Below are 19,541 nucleotides of genomic sequence, written 5' to 3'. Positions count from 1 at the left end.
TGTAAATTCGTGTGTGTGTGTGTTATAGGTTGCAAAGGTAGCCTCTGGTTAAGGTTGCCCAACACTTCCCATTATAACACCGTTTTCAGTGGCTTCTAACTTTGGTCCTAATCTTGAACTGTTTGGACTGATTTTTTTTCATGTCAGGTGTCTGCAGAAGGCTGAATTTTTAAAAAAGTTTCAGCTAAAATGGTTCAGCCATTTTTAAGAATGAGGTTAGGGAACAATATGCTATTGGTCAGTGTTCTAACAGATAAAGCATAAGTTTGGGTACTAGTTGGTGTTTGCTACAGACCAGACTAGAGAACACGATGATTGGCTTGTAAAGCACCTATCTATCTGTAGGAAAACCAGCTGCATTATTATGGGGGGATTTCAATCCGAGTGACGTACTGGAGGTCTCATGATGCCAGTGCTAAACAATCTTTGGAATTTCTAAAAATTATAGATGACAATTTGCTAATTCAAAAAGTGTTGCATCAAGCATAAAGGAATTCTGTATTATGCCCCATGTTGACAGATAATCAGGAATTGGTCACAGAACTAAAAATATCTGGTTGCTTAGATGTAAGTGATCATGGGTTGATTACATTTGCTATGTGTAAATAGAATAAAATCCCAACTAGAATATGTATAATTGGTTCTTTAAAAGGGCCAAATTTCACAAAACTGACAATAATTAGCCAAATCAGCTTGGAGGAAGTATGTAAACAAAAACATGAATTATAATTTGGAATAATTTAAGAACACTTTTACTAGATGCTCAAAGAGACACAATTCCACAATCAAGACAGAAGGCTACATTAGTTTTAAAAACAGTCTCTCTTAAAGGGGAAGTGAAAGAGCTATATTAAAAAAATTTTTTTAAAGGGAAAATAGTAGCAATGAATATAAATTAGAAGCTAGGAATTGCAGAAAACTGACAAGGGAAGCAAAAAGGATACAAGGAGAAATCTATAACCTGCAGAATTAAGGACAATAAAAAGGAAGCTTTTAAGTTTATAAGGAATAAAAGGAATCCTAACAATGGTACATTACTAGATGGAAATGCTAGAATTGTCAATAATAATGAAGAAAAAGCAGAATGTTCAATATATATTTTTGTCCTGTATTTAGGAAATAGCTACATGAGGTATTCATATTGGGTGGTGATAGTTAATGATGAAATATTTTCCATTTCAATAATAACTAAGGAGGATGTTAAACATCCGCTACTAAAGTAAATAATGAAGAGGAGTTGTCACTGATATTGCGCAATTGGGATTGGTTTGAAAAGCTGGGTGTAAGAAAACAACATATGTTTCAATATGGCCAATATAAGGTCATACATCTAGGACCAGGAATGTAGACCATATTAACAGGGTGAAGGACTCTATTCTGGGAAACAGGGAGTCTGAAAAATGCTTGAGTGTCATGATGAATAATCATTGTGGATGAGCCATCTGCTGCCTCCATTAAAATTTGTCCAACTTTGGAGAAATTATAAGCCTCAGAATAATCACACTTTCCATATGCTCAGTAGAGACTTCTTAGAGCTTTGCAGCTAAATTCTCCAAAGAGCATGCTCCGTCTCCAGGCTATAAGGGCTAAGCAGGACTTTCCTTGAAATTGCTCCTCCCAGATGCCAGGGGCTGCTGTAGTGCCAGAACTGAGAGCAGGGAGACTGTCTATTCAGTGCTTTCAGTGCACCCCCTGTAGGACCCAGTGAGTCTGCCTGCTTCAAATATAGAGGGGTGAGGAATGGTTGGGTAAGGGGGAAGAGTGGGACTGGGGAGGGGATGGAGGATAGGAGCCTGGAGGGAGAGGGACTAGAAGCTGGGAATTGAGATGGGCAGGAGCAGAGGGAGATATTAAGGGAAGATGGGGATATTATTTTTATGCAATGAGCACTATGGTTTTTCTTCAGTTTATACACTGCTGTTTTGTAACACTGCTGATGCTTTCAATACTACCAAATGTAAGGACGTTAAAACTCCTTATGTGTTCTGCTGATGTCTTTACTATACAGCATGTATTAGGGTTACCATACATCCGGATTTCCCCGGACATGTCCGGCTTTTTGGTCCCCAAATCCCCGTCCGGGGGGAATTGCCAAAAAGCCGAACATGTCCGGGGAAATAGGGATGTATGGTAACAATCTCCGAATTTGTGTGTGTGGGTCGCCCGCTGTGACATCATCTCGGTGCGACACTCGGCTCCTGCCCAGGGCATGCTGGGGGCTGTAGTCCGGCCAGGCCTCACGCTCCAGGGAGAGCCGGGAGAGGGGAGCGGCCGAGAACTACAACTCCCAGCGGCCCCTGCGACGCGACCAACCTGCCCCTGTGAGGCAGCAAGCCGTCGGGGGTGGGGGGGCGCGGGCCCCTGTCCTTTGGGTGCGGGGTGTCTCTGGGCGCCGCTCGGCAGCCAGCGCTGGGCTGGGGGGCGCCCCCGGGGGGGGTTGTGGACGCCAGCGCATTGCGGAGAGCTGGCACTGTCCGGATTTGCATCCCCCTGGGGCTGGAGCTGCGCCCCCGGCCCCGGGCACCAGTCACGTAGGGTTACCATATGTCCGTTTTTTCCCGGACACGTCCGGCTTTTCGGCAATCAAACCCCCGTCTGGGGGGAATTGCCAAAAAGTCGAACATGTCCGGGAAAAATACCGGCTGGGCACTTCCCCTCCCGCGGCTGCTGTGCTCCTCCCCTCTCAGACTTCGGCTCTGTTTAAGAGCCAAGCTGCCCGAGCCAGCGCTACCGGCTTCGGGCAGCCCCCGTGTCTCCGGACCCCAAGCCGCCGGCCGGGCACTTCCCTTCCTGGGCTCCAGCTGCTCTGCTCCGGCGGCACAAGGTCCGGAGGCACGGGGGCTGCCCGAAGCCGGTAGCGCTGGCTCGGGCAGCTTGGCTCTTAAACAGAGCCGAAGTCTGAGTCAGGGGAGGAGTAGAGCAGCTGGAGCCGGGGAGGAGAAGTGCCCGGCTGGCGGCTGGGGTCCGGAGGCAAGGGGGCTGCCGAAGCCGGAGCGCTCGGGCAGCTTGGCTCTTAAACAGAGCCGAAGAGTCAGGGGAGGAGCACAGCAGCTGGAGCCTGGGAGGCTGGGGGCGCAGGGTCCGGAGGCAAGGGGGGCTGCCCGAAGCCCGAGCGCTACCGGCTTCATGGTTTGCCGGGCAGCCTCCAGACCCTGCGCCCCCAGCTGGGCGCTTCCCCTCCCAGGCTCCAGCTGTGCTGGGGAAGCGCCGGCCGGGGGCACAGGGTCTGGAGGCTGCCCGGCAAACTGTGAAGCTGGTAGCGCTCGGGCAGCCCTTTTCGCGTGGCTGGGAGGGAGGAGGGGGAGTTAGGGCGGGGACTTTGGGGAATGGGCGGAGTTGGGGCGGGGCCGGGGTTGGGAAATGGGCGGGGCCAGGGCCCCGTGGAGTGTCCTCTTTTTGTATTTTTTAAATATGGTAACCCTAGTTGCTGTACACCAAAGATCACAAAAGATTCAGGTTGCTCCCGGTCCCAAGAGACCAGTCACTTACCCCAGGTCAATCTGTACCTCAAATCTCACATCAAAGACAACACTTATAGCCAGACCAATAGAAAACTAACTAAGGATTTATTAACTAAGAAACAAAATGAGCAAATTATTACAAGGCGAAAGCAAAGCAAACTTCTATACACCAATGAGTTACAGTTTGTGCGTGGTACTAAAAGGTGACAGAGTTGTAGTAATCTGTCAGCTCTTGGACTCATTGTGGATCGTTCTCTGGAAACATCCACTCAATGTGCAGCAGCGGTCAAAAAAGCGAACAGAATGTCGGGAATCATTAGGAAAGGGATGGAGAACAAGATAGAAAATATCATGTTGCCTCTATATAAATCCATGGTACACCCACATCTTGAATACTGCGTGCAGATCTGGTCGCCCCATCTTCAAAAAGATATATTGGAATTGGAAGAAGTACAGAGAAGGGCAACAAAAATGACATGGAACAGCTTCCATGTGAGGAGAGATTAATAAGACTGGGACTTTTCAACTTGGAAAAGAGACAACTAAGGGGGGATATGATTGAGGTCTATAAAATCGTGACTGGTGTGGAGAAAGTAAATAAGGAAGTGTTATTTCCTCCTCATAACACAAGAACTGGGGTCACCAAATGAAATTAATAGGCAGCAGGTTTAAAACAAACAAAAGGAAGTATTTCTTCACATAATGCTCAGTCAACCTGTGGAACTCTTTGCCAGAGGATGTTGTAAAGGCCAAGACTATAACAGCATTCAAAAAAGAACTAGACAAGTTCATGGAGGACAAGACCATCAATGGCTATTAGCCAGGATGGGCAGGGATACAAAACCAAAACCAAGTTCTGAATGTCTTTTAGGACTGACCCATGTTGACCTTGGGGATCTCTGCTTCTGTTTCGAAGCTCTGACCTTATGAGAGTCCAAACAGCAAAAGAGATGCAAATTTCTCTTGTTCACATTCTTTATTTCCTCCTTCCAGAATTCAAGCTGATGGGATGGGCCCTTTTGCACAAGGCCTCTTTATGAGCGCAAAGGCACAATTAACGAAGTCTTTGTACTGTGATGTTCCACAATAGCCCATTTTAGTTTTGACAGCCTTCTTAATGAGCAGCAGCCGATCCCTTCAGGAAGATTGACAGTTTCAGGGCATTTTTTTACCGATATAAATCAAAAACTTAAATATTACCTCACAGCATGCGATGATGCTGTTCCAAGTGAGATTAGTGCAGGTAGCAACTTGCAAGCATTTCATAACGTCGAATCACTAAACCCATTATTATAAGTTGAATACGCATCACAGCCAGATTGAAACAGGCCGGTTTCCAGCTATGAATTTGTCAGGGCTCAGCTGTGGCAAGAGCTGGCACCTGGTTTGCCAGCATCACCAGTCTAGAGCCCTGGCATGGAGTGCAGGGTCATTTGTGGAATTTCCTAGCTCCTCATTTCTTTGCTGAGTCAAGGTAAAATCAGCCAGAACGCCGAGCGTTTCAGCCCAAGAAGCACTTGCTAGTTCAGCCAGTGCTGACCTCATCCCCGCTGGTGCAAATGGCCAGCAGAGCTGATGCTAGGGAAACCCTCATTTGCAGACTTACTCTGACATGAGCTGAGTTGGGCCCTTCCAGGAGATGGACTGTCAGCAGGGCTCTTCCCACTGGAATCCATTTCACGGGAACAACCCTCAACCTGGGAAGGAACTCACATGCAATGCTTCCTCCTGCAACCAGGGGGCAACAGATCCCTCCCCATCCCTTTCACCTGTCAGCAGCACCAGCGGAAGGAGCTATATTTGCAAAGCATCCCAGCTCTGAGGATTTAAGAGAGAGGGACGTACCACTCCAGATCCCCCCGCTCCCTTTGGGACAGATCATTCTGCCTTCTGACTCCCTGCCCCCGGCCTTAATGCCTGTACCTGGAGGTCATCATTTTTAAGGCCAGAGCGACTTTTAACTAACCTAGTCTGACCTCCTCTATACAGGCTGGAGAATTCCACCTAGTTATCTGCATGGAGCCCAATAATTTGGGTTTGACGTTTGTTGTCTGTCTTGTGCATTTCTACCCATCGAGCAGCCCTCCGGCGCCTCGTATCCGTGTGATTTTTAGTGTATTTCTTAGCGCCCCGGATCCTGGAATAAAGAGATCTCTGCTTCCTTGCAGGAAGAAGTCAGTTTCTGGCCCTCGTGCTTGCAGAGAACAGCTTGGAAATGTGAGGCCAGTGCATGCTAACGGCTCACCAACCAGAAGGCAATGAAAAAGAGCCCAATTTAAAACAAAATCTTGGTTTTTTTTAAGCCAATCTCATGATTTTTAGGGGCCTGGTTCATGATTTTTGAATGCTTGAAGTTAGCACCTACTATGCAGCCCGAGCACCTGCGCACAGGGTCTGGGCTGCGCTCAAGGCCTGGGGGGCAGGAGCTGTGGGGGGTTGCTTTGGGGGGCCTCACAGGCCCAGAGTGGCCCAGGGGATTAGCGGGGGGCCTGGCACCGGCAGCAGGAAGTGGAACGACTTGGCCCCAGCCCGCTGTGCTCCCCCCGCCCCAGCAGTGTCACTCGGGGGCTTAGAGGAAAGGGTCCACCCCTCACCCCGCACTCACTGGCTGCGGGAAGTGGAGTGACCCAGCCCCAGCCCGCTCTGCTTCCCCCGCCCCAGCCCTGGCTGTTTCGCTCGGGTGGGGGGCGTTGGCAAAAGGACCGCCCCCCGCACTCACTGGCAGTGGGAAGCGGAGCGACGCGGCTGGGAGCTGGCAGAGTGGAGCGGGCTGGGGCCGGGTTGCTCCACTTCCCGCCACTGCCTGTGAATGCGGGGTCGCTGCGGGAAGAGGTGGGATGGGGATGGGCCAGGGGCATGCCAGGGGTGGAGCAGGGGGGAAGACTAATAGGCGTGGCGGAGGGCGTTGTCCCGGGCCCCACCCCACCCCTAGGGATGGCCCTGCCCCTTGCAGTGGGCACAGCCCATGGGGGGGCCAGCCAGGGGATAGGGCTGGCTGCCGGAGCTGGTGCTGCCACATATGCAGCACGCAGCTGCCTAGGGCACTATGAAATCTGGGGCAATTTGGTGCCCCAAATTTCATGGTGCCCTACGCAGCTGCATATTCTGTGTATGGCTAGGGATGGCCCTGACCATAACCTCAGCTGGACAAATTCCACAGCGGGCGTCGTGTCCCAGCTGGAATGTGATACTCATCCCACCGCTCACACCAGTGTAATTATTACAGCTGCTCAGCGCCGGGGTACACCAGAGCTCCCCCTGCTGGACACTCACTAGGCTATTCACTGGGTCCCACCACATTAAACCCATGTGCTGTAAGCTTCCTTTTGTCTGAGTCGGATGCTGCATTCTGTCTCTCCTTGGGCTTTCTGGAACATTTTGTGGACAAGACTCTAGCTGTTACCTCTTCATGGACATGGGACTATGTGACCCAGCTGCCCTAGGTCCCCAGAACCTATCCTGACTCCCCCAGACCGCTTAATATGTTAAGCATATCCTTTCTCCCGGAGCTCCAACCTTCTGGGTGCGCTGGGTTTACAGCTCACCTCTTCGGGGACACCTGATAGTGAAAGCAAACAAGCACACAGGACTGGCAAAGGTTTCTAAACATAGTTACTCTTTACTTTACAAAGCACAGGAGATATGCAGATCCAGACCGAAAAACCAACACAGTCATCTACAGCTGAGGCAGGGAAACACTTTACTCACCCCTTTGGTGCATGCTCTGGTCTTGGGTGGGAGTCCTCTGCTGTATCCGGGGACCTTCTCCTGCAGTTCCTGGACTCTCACCTCCAATCCCCTTTGCAGATAACCCCCTATATCAGCCTTTTCAGGGGCTCAAAGTCCCCCATCAGGGGATCCGTGGCTTAGTTACCTCTGCACCTAGAGTTCAGATTTGAAAAACCTGGTTTGCCCTCGGTAGCAGCCATCTCTTTGTCAGAAGGTGCTCCATTTGAACAGATGATCATCCAAGTCTAATGACCCTCCATTGTAAACCCTGTAGTGCCACTGCCTCTTGGGAATATTAGTCCAAGATGGAGGTAAAACCCATCAGCAAGTCACAGACCAGTCTTACAATCAAAGTGGGGTTTGTAGCCTATTGAAGATACATACAGAGAGCGCATCATATCACATGCAATTCATACAGATTCCCCAAATTGCCATACAGATACTGAAGGCTCATAACCACTCAGGCATATGCCTAAAGCGAAGGGGTATTTCACTACAGCTGGTGGAAGGTCACCTGTACAAGGTATTAGGCTCCATGCAGGAATAACTGGGTACAATTCTGTGGCCTGGGTCATACAGGGGGTCAGAAATAGGACGGTCCAACCTTTTCAGTGATGTGGGCTCAGTTGTGGCCCCAGACAGAAACAAAATGGCGTCTTCCATAGATGTGGTGTGACCTCAAATGTGAGGTCATGCCACGAGGATGCCATTTTGTAGACCAGGTCGGCTGTGGGATGGAGTCATTCAGGGGCCAGACAAAATCATCCAGCGGGCCAGATCCAGCCCACAGGCCAGCAGCTATAGAGAAGCCCTCCCAATTGACAGACGAGAATAACCGCACCTTTTCCTGTGCCCAATTGGCTCGTAGTGTGACCAGATGTCCTGGTTTTATAGGAACAGTCCCGCTATTGGGGGCTTTCTCTTTTATAGGCACCTACTACTCCGCCCCCCATCTCGATTTTTCACACATGCTATTGGGTCACTATGTGGGACTCAAAGACCATGGAAGCTGTAGCAGTTAAACCAACTAAAAATGACTTGTGGTGAGACCCAGCAAACTGACAGTCAAATGGGGCAAACTGCCTGTCACCCCAGGAAATCCAGAACAACTAGATTTCTCCCCAAACCCTAACTTGTCTACCTTGTGAATCAGACCTACAGTTCCCTATATGGGCATAGTTTGCCTTGTTTCGCTAATGGAATGACTCATATCTAGCCTTGGCCGAATTTGATTTTTATGTATTTTTTATAATTTCAAGTGGTACTCCAGCATTTATGCATTTTTTTAGATTTTTATCGATTTACACTTTCACCATTGTGGGAAATTATGGGAGGCCGGTGAGACAACAATTCCTTAATGACAGTAGCCATTGGGGTTCAAAAAAGTTAAAGCGTTATAACCATTAAGACACAAATTGTCACCATCACACATCAAAATATACCCAGTGAATTTCCCTCCATCAAACTCTAATATGTTCTCAAGCAGGATCTTTTCTTATTTTACCTAATTTCGATCATTATGGATGGAAATTGGTTTGTGCGTGTGGGGTAAAAGCAACGTTTACCAGTAAAAATCTACTCCTTCAAGCCGCCTCATATCCCATGATAAGCCCTGAAAGATTTGAAGGGGAAGGGATTAGATACAAATCAGAGACTGTGGGGACTAAGAACTATAAAGGAATGTTTGTTTGTTTGTCTAAATAATGGTTGCACTATAGAAGTGCTCTGAATTGTATGGCACCAGAAGGAAAAAGAATCTGACATTGGGAACTCCTGGGTCATCATGAAAGATAGTAGCACCGAACCAGGTCTGACTCTGGAATATTAAGAGAAATTGCTTAAAGGGCAGAGAGGAGACCCAGTTAAGACTAATAGTGAAATATACAATCCATGAAATGCATTAAAGCCTCGGACTAAAAGCAGCAGTTATCTGTTATAAATGGGCACCATTAGGGTTACCGTACGTCCGGATTTTCCTGGACATGTCCGGCTTTTTGGGCGTCAGATCCCCGTCCGGGGGGAAATCCCAAAAAGCCGAACATGTCCGGGAAAATAGGGAGGGGCCGGCGCCGCTGGGGGCTGGGCCGGGGGCTGGGCCGGGGGTGGCGGTGCTGGGCCTGGGGTGCTCGGCCGGGGGCTGGCCCGGGGCCCGGGGGTGCGGGGCCGGGCCCGGCGGTGCAGGGCTGGCAGTGCTGGGCCAGGGCCGGGGCCGGTGGTGCTGGGCCGGGGGTGCTCGGCCGGGGGCTGGCCCGGGCCCCGGCGGTGCGGGGCCGGCAGTGCTGGGCCCAGGGCCAGGCCAGGGGCCGGCGGTCCTGGGCCGGGGGCTGGGGCCGGGCCGGGGGCCGGGGCCGGGCTGGGGGCCGGCGGTGCTGGGCCGGGGGCTGGGGCCGGGCCGGGGGCCGGCGGTGCTGACCTGGGGATGCTCGGCCGGGGGCTGGCCCAAGGCCGGCACCCCAGGGCCCGAGCTGAGCCAGGCTGGAGACACTGGGGCTGGGACCGGGGCTGGCCGCCGGAGGGAGCCGCTTGGTGGTGGTGGTGGTGGGGGGCAGACTGGGCCGTGCCTCCCCCCCCCCCCCCCCAGCTTACCTGCTTCAGGCTTCCCGCAAATCAAATGTTCGTGGGAAACAGGGGAGGGGGCGGAGTTGGGGCGGGGACTTTGGGGAAGGGGTGGAGTTTGGGCGGGGGCGTGGGCGGGGCTGGGGGCAGGGCCAGGGCCCTGTGGAGTGTCCTCTTTTTGGACACTCAAAATATGGTAACCCTAGCATGTATGTCCCCCACATCATTATACCGAGAGGCATCTGGACAAGATACAGCAAGAATCTAGTTACTCTGATCCCAAAGTTAAGTTAATGTGCTGTGACAACTGCCTATTACAGTAGAACCTCAGAGTTACGAACACCTCGGCCATGGAGATTGTTCGTAACTCTGAAATGTTCGTAACTCTGAACAAAAAGTTATGTTTGTTCTTTCAAAAGTTTACAACTGAACATTGACTTAATACAGCTTTGAAAGTATACTCTGCAAAAGAAAAATGCTGCTTGCCCTTTTTTCAGTAGTTTACATTACCACAGTTCTGTACTGTATTTGCTTTATTTATTTATTTTTTTGTTGGTCTCTGCCTGATTGTTGAAAGCTGACAGGTTTTAAAATTGAGAAACTAAATAGGTGAAATGATGTGCAGCCTGTGAGTGAATCTTTTCATTACTCTCCTTTGGAACATACACAAAGGAGAGAAAATGTTACATGATGGTGTATTTGATCACTCCAAACTTTTACAGAGTGATATGAGCGCCAGTGAATTTGTCCCTATGACTCCATTTCCTCCTTCTTTCTTTTTAATCACACTGTAACCTTAGAGAACAATATAATTCATAGTGGCTCTGACTGCAAGAAGCATAAAATATAGCAGATTTCTGCAAAAAGACAATTTGCACATTCCCACTTCTAGCAGAAATGGCCTTATTGTCATGTGTATGCAAGAAAGGGAATAAAAGAGATTAATGCTCAGGATTCAGTGCTCAGTGTGGTGTCCTGTCCTTTGGAATACATCTCGGTCACAATGAGACATCTTGGGCTTTTGGCATAGGTGCTAGAACTAAGGTTTCTGGGGGTGCTGCCACTCCCCCTGGCTTCCATCATATACTACAGGGTTTACAGTTTGGTTCAATGACTCTCAGTGCCCCCACTATATAAATTGTTCCAGCACCCCAACTTTTGGTGAGACCCCACTAGTTCAATATATCAGGCCTGATTTCATCTCAGGGTAAGTCTACACTACAAAATTAAGTTGACTTAAGTTACGTCAACATACAGCCACTACAGTAATTAAATCACTTTTATGTGTCCACACTACGCTCCTTGTGTCAGGGGTGCATCTCCTCACTTACCAGCACTTGCATCGATGCAGAGAGCACTGCACCGTGGGTAGCTATACCACTATGCAACTTACCATCATCTAGCACAGGGTGTTTTGGGAAGGGTTTGCAATGCCTCATAGGGGCAAATGAGTAATACAGTGGTGACTGGGAACATGATTTCAATTACCCATAATTCAGTTTTCTCCATTCCATAGTTTTATCTGCATCCCATAATGTTTTGTGCCTCATTTCAAAAGCCTCGCAAACCCACACATCTGCCATCTGTGTGAGAAGCAAGGACCCTGCACAGCTCTGACCTTTTGTGATGAGCGCAGCATTTGCAGAGCCACCAGAGTAGTTGCAGGGAACATCTGTGCATTGTAGCCCTGCTGGGACATAGGAAGAAACAATTCAAGGTTGTTGGTGGCATTCACAGAGCAGCTGCAGATGGTGGAGCGTTGATTGTGAGCCTGAGAAACACGCACTGTCTGGTGGGATCACATCGTTATGCCAGTATGGGATTGATGAGCAGTGACTGCAGAACTTTCTGATGGTCAAGACCATGTTCCTTAGGGTTACCATACGTCCGGTTTTTCCCGGACATGTCCGGCTTTTTGGTAATCAAACTCCTGTCCGGGGGGAATTGCCAAAAAGCCGAACGTGTCCGGGAAAATACCGGCCAGGCACTTCCCCTCCCACGGCTGCTCTGCTCCTCCCCTGACTCTTCGGCTCAGTTTAAGAGCTGAGTGCTACCGGCTTTGGGCAGCCCCCTTGCCTCCGGACCCTGCGCCGCCGGAGCAGAGCAGCTGGAGCTCGGGAGGGGAAGTGCCCGGCCGGCGGTTCGGGGTCCGGAGGCAAGTGGGCTGCCCGAAGCTGGAGCGCTCGGGCAGCTCAGCTCTTAAACAGAGCCGAAGAGTCAGGGGAGGAGCACAGCAGCCGGAGTCCGGGAGGGGAAGTGCCCAGCCGGGGGCGCAGGGTCCGGAGGCATGGGGGCTGCCCAAAGCCTGAGCGCTCCGGCTTCGGGCAGCCCTTTTGCCTCCGGACCCCAGCTGCCGGCCGGGCACTTCCCCTCCCGGGCTCCAGCTGCTCTGCTCCGGCGGCGCAGGGTCCGGAGGCATGGGGGCTGTCCGAAGCCCGAGCACTACCGGCTTCACGGTTTGCCGGGCAGCCTCCAGACCCTGCGCCCCTGACTGGGCGCTTCCCCTCCCGGGCTCCAGCTGTGCTGGGGAAGCGCCGCCAGGGGCGCAGGGTCTGGAGGCTGCCCGGCAAACCGTGAAGCCGGTAGCGCTCGGGCAGCCCTTTTTGTGTGGCTGGGAAGGAGGAGGGGGAGTTAGGACGGGGACTTTGGGGAAGGGGCGGAGTTGGGGCGGGGGCGGGGGTGGGAAAGGGGCAGGGCCAGGGCCCCGTGGAGTGTCCTCTTTTTTTATTTTTTAAATATGGTAACCCTAACGTTCCTGGATGTGTGTGCAAAGCTCTCCCCAGCCCTTCAGCGCAGCGACACCAAAATGAGAGCTGCACTGACAGTGGGGAAGTGAGTGGCAATCGCTGTGTGGAAGTTTGCAGTGCCAGATTGCTACCGATCAGTTAGGAATCAATTTGGAGTTGGGAAATCCACCGTGGTGGTTGCTGTGATGTAAGTGTGCAGGCCATTAATCACATCCTGCTATGAAGGACTGTGACTCTGAACAATGTGCAGGACATAGTGGATGCTTTTGCAGCAGTGGGGTTCCTAAACTGCAGTGGGTTGATAGATGGTACGCATAGCCCTATTTTGGCACCAGACCACCTTGCCATAGAGTACATCAACAGAAAGGGTTACTTCTCTATGGTATTTCAAGCGCAGTGGATAATGGGGATGGTCAGGAAAAGTGCATGACATGTGCATCTTTAAGAACACAGGCCTGTTCAGAAAGCTGCAAGCAGGGACTTTCTTTCCAGACCAGAGGATTATCATTGCGATGTTGAAATGGTAGTAGCGATCCTGTGAGACGCAGCCTACCCCTTACTCCTCATGAAGCCGTACACCGGCCACCTCGACTTCCCCAAGGAGCACATCAACTACAGCTCAGCAGGTGCAGAATGACAGTTGAATGTGCCTTTGGCTGTTTGAAAGGCCGCTGGCACCCTCTACTAATGAGTTTAAAGTATCAGAGGGGTATCTGTGTTAGTCTGGATCCACAAAAAGTTTCATTTGCAAATTTAACACCATTAATTTGGGCTTGAATAGGGACTGGGAGTGGCTGACTCACTACAAAAGCAATTTTCCCTCTCACCTCCTCACCAATTATTGGGAGTGGACCACACCCACCTTGACTAAATTGGCCTTCAACATTGGTTCTCCACTTGTAAGGTAACTCCCTTCTCTTCATGTGCCAATATATATTTATGCCTGTATCTGTAATTTTCGCTCCATGCATCTGAAGTGGGTTTTTTACCCACGAAAGCTTATGCCCAAATAAATCTGTTAGTCTTTAAGGTGCCCCCAGACTCCTCGTTGTTTTTTTACTCATGAGTTTAGATCTCAGTGAAAAAAATATCCCAAGAGTTATAGCTGCCTACTGTGTACTTCATAGTATCTGTGAAGCAAAGGGGGACACGTTTCTGCCAGGGTGGATGTGGAACAGCTGTCTGCTGATTTTTAGCAGCCAGATAATAGAGCTCTAAGAAGAGATCAATGGGGAGTTATATGGCTCAGGGAGGCTTTGAAATACCATTTTAATAGTGAGCCACAGTAATGTGTGTGCTATAATGTGCTGTGCCTGGCAATGTTGTTTTGCACCCTGGTATGAACCTTGTAATGTGTGTGTGGTAATATAACATTGCTATTATCTCTAAATGATGTCAGCCCCAGTCAGCATATTTTGTGAACTAATAAAGATGAATTAAGTTTCCAAAAATAGACTTTTGTTCCAAAACCATGTAATCAGACTTTTTTTTAAATAACTGAATGAAACTTCATAAATACAGGGAAAAGAACTTTTGAATGGGGAAAGAACAGTCATTTCCATTTCACAAACACATACACTGACCTGTGAGAGACACAGCTGGTGTATGTGCGGATGTGATTGTCTGTACTCTCCCCTGCGATGGAGTAGTAGGTGGAGTGCAGTGGCCCTGGATGCCACGTGGAATATAGGGTGTATATGTAGTGAGGTCCCGGAATGCAGTTCTGTATGGGCTGCAGAAGGAGGTGAGCATGGGTCTATTGAATCTGAAGGTCAACAAGAGTCCCCAGCATGTCTGTTTGCCACTTGAGAAGCGCTAGCATTTCCGGCTGCACGTCGCTCTCTTTTTCCTGTGCCTTTCTCCTCTCCGCTCCATCCCTGTCCATGCTGTCCGCGAGGGTGATCCTCCAAGCCCTGTGCTCGGTATCCAAAGCACCAGAGGCTTGCTGCATCTCTTGGAACATGTCATCCGGTATCCTCTTCCTTCTCCTCCTTATCTGGCTGAACTGCTCCACTGGTGTGGATGGAGAGACATGATACAATGCACAGAGGTTCTATTGAAAGTATTTTCACAAGATAAATGGAAACTTGGTATACTGAACTCACTCCCCTTGATCCACACAAGTTGCAAACGCTACATTCTCACTTCTCCTTGGGATTCATAGAGCACAGCAGCAGTCCCAGCATGGTGAGTACAGCCTGGGAGGTGGAGGTGGGGGTGGGTGGGAAGGGAGCGAGTTAGGACAGTAAGGGGGGGGAGGGTTAGCTCATGGGCATAAGTATATGCATATAGGGCAAAGGGCAATTGAACTGAATACTGGCTCTGTTTTCCACAGGTGGACGTGATTTTAGCTGATATCTCACTCCTGAGAGTAACAGAGACAGGAAGGGAACAGCTCCTGCAGGAGTCTGGCTGCAGACCGGGTACGTATGCTGCTAGCCTGTGTGCTGCAATGGTGCCTGCTGAAGTAATGGCTGAGTGGCATGGGAAAGTGTCCTATCACGGCAGAAGAAGTAAGGCAGCCCTCCCCAGAACCTTTCAGCAGAGGATTGCACGCTACCTCCAGGAAAGTGTACTTGAGATCTCCATGGAGGATTCACAGGACATCTGGTGCACATTAACAAACTGTTCTGCAGGCCCCCCACTGCCCAACTGTACAGAGGAATGAGAAACAGATAACAACTGTAACTCTACTGGTTGTTTCACTACCTCTTCTAGCATACGTAAAAAAGAGTAAATAAACAGTTGTGTCCCTGCAATATTAAAGCAAACTGCATACTTACCAGAGGTTCCTTCCCCTGCATCAAGCTCGCCCATGCTGGACTATAGGGACTAGCTGAACTATCCAGGAGTCAAAAACAGGTCCTGGCTTGCTGCACCACTGGATTCCCCCTGTCGCTGGTCCCCCATACTCCTCCTCCATGTCTGTTTATGGTGGGGGGCTCCAACTCCTACTCCCCTGAAGTATCCATGGGGCTCTTGGGAGGGGGGTGGGTAGGGGGATGGCTACACTGAGGCTGGCATGCAGCTCTTTGTCTGTGGCTTTGCACCAGAGCGACTGTTAGCCTCCCTTGCCTTCTGGTTTGCCTGCTGCAGCTCCTTGACTTTCACATGGCACTGCTGCAGCTCCCTCTTGTAGCCCTTCTCCTCCATGCCCCTCGCAATCTGTTCGTAGCTATCGTTGTTTCTACAGCTGAATTGGAGCTGTGCCTGCACAGCCTCTTCTCCCCAGAGACCCAGGAGATCCACCTCCTTCTGTGTACTCCAGTCAGGAGTGTGTCTGCAGTGTGGAGCTGGCATAGTCAGCTGGGTAGTTGCTAGGAGAGCTCTCTACTCTGACCAAAGAGGAAAGAGAATTTCAAAAATTATCAAGGCTTCTGAGGAGAGGGGCATTGTGACAGGCTATACCATTTTGTTCATCCCTTTTACAAGACTATGATACATTTTGTACAAAGTATGTCTTGTGAGGTATCATTGGAAGACTCATAATTCGCTGAACATTATTGAGACAAAACAGAGGAATTACCCCATATTTCCTTGTATTTGTTTCATAGGCAGCCCAGGTTTCAGTGGCTTCTACCTTATTAGTTAGAAAATTGCATTAATACAGATGCTTTCTGGCTTGCTTCCAGATCCAAAGCTATCCACAGCTTAAAGATTCTTACTTAAGAAGTCACAATTAACTTTCCCAGACTTTTGATTGCCTTTTACTTCTAACTCCTGCTTTCAAACACCCAGTGATCTGAAAAAGACAACACAACCTATATTGGTAGGTTTGCATTTCTTTTACCTCTGCTACAATATACACTGCACATGTTCTGGGGAAAATGCACATCCTATCCACAATTCAATTTCCACAACACTAGCCACATCAATTTCTACACAAGGTGTAACTGTTTCTTTTGTGCTTACAAAATCTCCATGCACCCCTAGTAAAGTGACAGCTCGACCACACAGAGCCAGGGGCACTGTCCTTCTCTCTCTTTTTACCAGATCTTTTATCTGCTATTTTGTTACCCAAAAACAAATTCAAATCTTTATTCTTTCCTGAACACCGGGTAAAGGCCATTTACTTAACATATAATTCAAAGGGCTATCCTTAGAGGGTTTTACCAGAGACCCACCCATCTGCCTGCTGATACTCTAACAGAGAATTACACAGAGAACAGAGGGAATTATGGCCTAATAGGATCCCGGATGAGCCCCCAAATTGTCAGAAAAAAACAGAGTTCTCACTATTTGTTTAGGTACAGCAAGTCAGATGCTTTATTAACTCTCACAATTGCGCAGAGGGAGAGAGCTAAGCAGGTCTCTCAACAGGTAAACAATTACAGCAAGCATTTATACCTTTTGTTACAGACAATAATGAGCAACAGTTGCATTTTGTTTATATATAGGTCATTCTGATATCTTGTTTTGCTCACTAATGTAGACTCTTAGTCTACATTCCATATTATCTACACAAGGTCGCAACAACTTCTCACACAGTTCTTTCCCACTCGCCTCACACATTCCTCGCTTCTACAAATCTCGCGTTATTAGGGTTACAGTTAGCCTAACTCTTGCTAACGAACTGTCATGCATTGCATCCCCTTCCTGTCAGTTCTTTCTCTGCTTCCACAGAGTGTTACTGAAATATGCTGTAATTTCAGGTAACACCCACAAACTGGGTTTTCAGAGACAAAGACACACTGGCCTCAGCCAGGTGTTAAAGTCATCACCTGCTTTAGCAGCCATTTTCCAGCAGGGGGAAAGGTATAAACAAGAAATTTACATTTCATCACAAAGATAATGCAAATCTCATGTCCAAAACAAACTGCTTGTTGCCTGCACCCCAGCTGGGGGTAATCCTCACAGTGGGGAAGGTGGTAGAAAAATGAGACAAAGTGGCCTCCACTTCACCTCTCCTTCTCCTCCCATCTCTCTCTACTGAAGACATCAAGGAATACCTGAAGGATGCTGAACTAAGGGGGAAGGATCTCAGGCTGAAATTTACCGCAGCTTATGTTGAGACAAACCTTTTGCTTTTAACTTCATTTAGCTAGCTAAATGTAGATATTAGATTGGTTTTTATCTTTTTACTTACTTTGTAACCAATTATGACTTTTATGTGTATATATATCTCCTCAATATATGTTCCATTCTATATGCATCCGAAGAAGTGGGCTGTAGTCCACGAAAGCTTATGCTCTAATAAATTTGTTAGTCTCTAAGGTGCCACAAGTCCTCCTGTTCTTCTTTTTATGCATCATGACTTGTAATCATTTAAAATCTTTCTGTACTTAAAACAGTAAAACAAGTTTATTATTTTAACCAGTGTGTTTGGATTAAAGTGTATAGGAAACTCTCTTTGGTACAATAAGGCTGATGCATTATCATTTTCTTTTGAAGAAATGAGGGACTTTATATGAGCTTGTACTGCACAGTGAGCGGTGTGGGCAGTACCAGACTCACATTTGTGGTGGAAAGTCTGGGGCTAGAGAACTTGCTGGCGTTGCTCGGCAGTTTAATTCATGAGGCTAGCTAGTAGCACTCAATATTGTGCAGCTGGGAGCAAGTTACATGTTGGAGACTGCATTATCTGGCCAGGAGTGGCTGATCTCATAGTAAAGCAGTGTAGAAGGCTCCCTTTGTTGGAGACCTCGGAACACAGCGGTTCAACGGTCCAGATTGTATCCTGGGGAATGTCACAGGCATATACCAGTGTACTTGGCCCCTTGGCAGCAGAGTTCCAAAAGGTGACCAGAACGGTCATGGTGGGGCATTATGGGACACCACCTGGTGGCCATTAAAGTTGATGTAAGAACTGTAGTGTCTACACTGACACGGTGTTGCCCTAACTACATGGACCTAAGCACTACGCCTTTTGCGGAGATGGAATTATTAAGTCGGAGTAATGGGCAAGTTACATTGGCAGGAGCAACATTTTAGTGTAGATGCTTACAGGGTTAGGCTGATGTAAGATGCCTGGAGTTGACCTGATTCTGTATTGTAGACCAGCCCTCAGAAACAAAGCACCCTCTAGCTTGACTAACACTGGGATTCCTCTGGAATACACTAATATGGCTGTTAAATGAATTAGAATACAGCTATGGCTGGAGCTGTTCCCTGAAAAGTTCCTCAGAGTGGTCTTGACTCAGGCCCTGATCTAAAGACAGCTGAAGTCAATGGGAGACATTCCACTAGCTTCAGTGGCCATTGGATCAGACCCATAAAGCCTATTTCACAGCGTGAGATTCCCTGTGCTTGACTGAGAGATCACTAAGGTGCTGCAATCAAAGCAGCAGTGGGCAGGAGTCGTACCATTTCATTTTGATGTCACTTGTACACCCACATTTCATCCTTTATGAAGGGGTCTTTTTCATGTCTCGTTCCTTTTAATTGTTACAAAGAGTGAAATTATATTTTTTCAAATATTTTAAAAAAGGAGAATAGCAAATGTTGGGGATTTTGGGGCCTGATTCAAAACCCATTGGGTCATTGAAAACTCTCACATTGATTTCAGTGGTCTTTCAATCAGGTCCTTGTTGAATATAGGGTGACCAGACAGCAAGTGTGAAAAATCGGGATGGGGGGGTGGGGGTAATAGGAGCCTATATAAGACAAAGCCCCAAATATTGGGACTGTCCCTATAAAATCAGGACATCTGGTCATCCTAGTTCAGGGGTTCTCAAACTAGGGGTCAGAACCCCTCAGGGGGTCACAAGGTTATTACATGGGGGGTTGCAAGCTGTCTGCCTCCATCCTAAATCCCGCTTTGCCTCCAGCATTTATAATGGTGTTAATATATATAAAAAAGTGTTTTAAATTTATAAGGGGGGGTCGCACTCAGAGGCTTGCTATGTGAAAGGGGTCACCAGTACAAAAGTTTGAGAACCACTGCTCTAGTTGAATAAGAAGTCAACAGGCTGCACAATGCAAGCATAATAGAACATGCAGTAAGGAAAAAGTTAAAAGAGACACCAAAGATTGCTGCTAATCCACTTTATCATTGCCAACTGTCTTACGCAGCCAAGAATAATACCTACAGACATCTGTAACAGGAAGG

At 48.7% G+C, this 19,541-nt stretch overlaps 1 protein-coding gene across 10 annotated transcripts in view; it reads left to right on the top strand.

The window, feature by feature from the left end:
• LOC112059792 (carbohydrate sulfotransferase 9-like) overlaps positions 1-19,541 on the top strand; it is a 99,557-nt gene that overhangs the window by 68,051 nt on the left and 11,965 nt on the right. The gene's annotated exons all lie outside the window — the stretch shown is intronic.

This window comes from Chrysemys picta, chromosome 4 (genome assembly GCF_011386835.1).
Source record: "Chrysemys picta bellii isolate R12L10 chromosome 4, ASM1138683v2, whole genome shotgun sequence".
Lineage (NCBI taxonomy): Eukaryota > Metazoa > Chordata > Testudines > Emydidae > Chrysemys > Chrysemys picta.
Note: the sequence above shows the minus strand (reverse complement) of the source record. Positions and strands in the feature narration are given on the sequence as shown.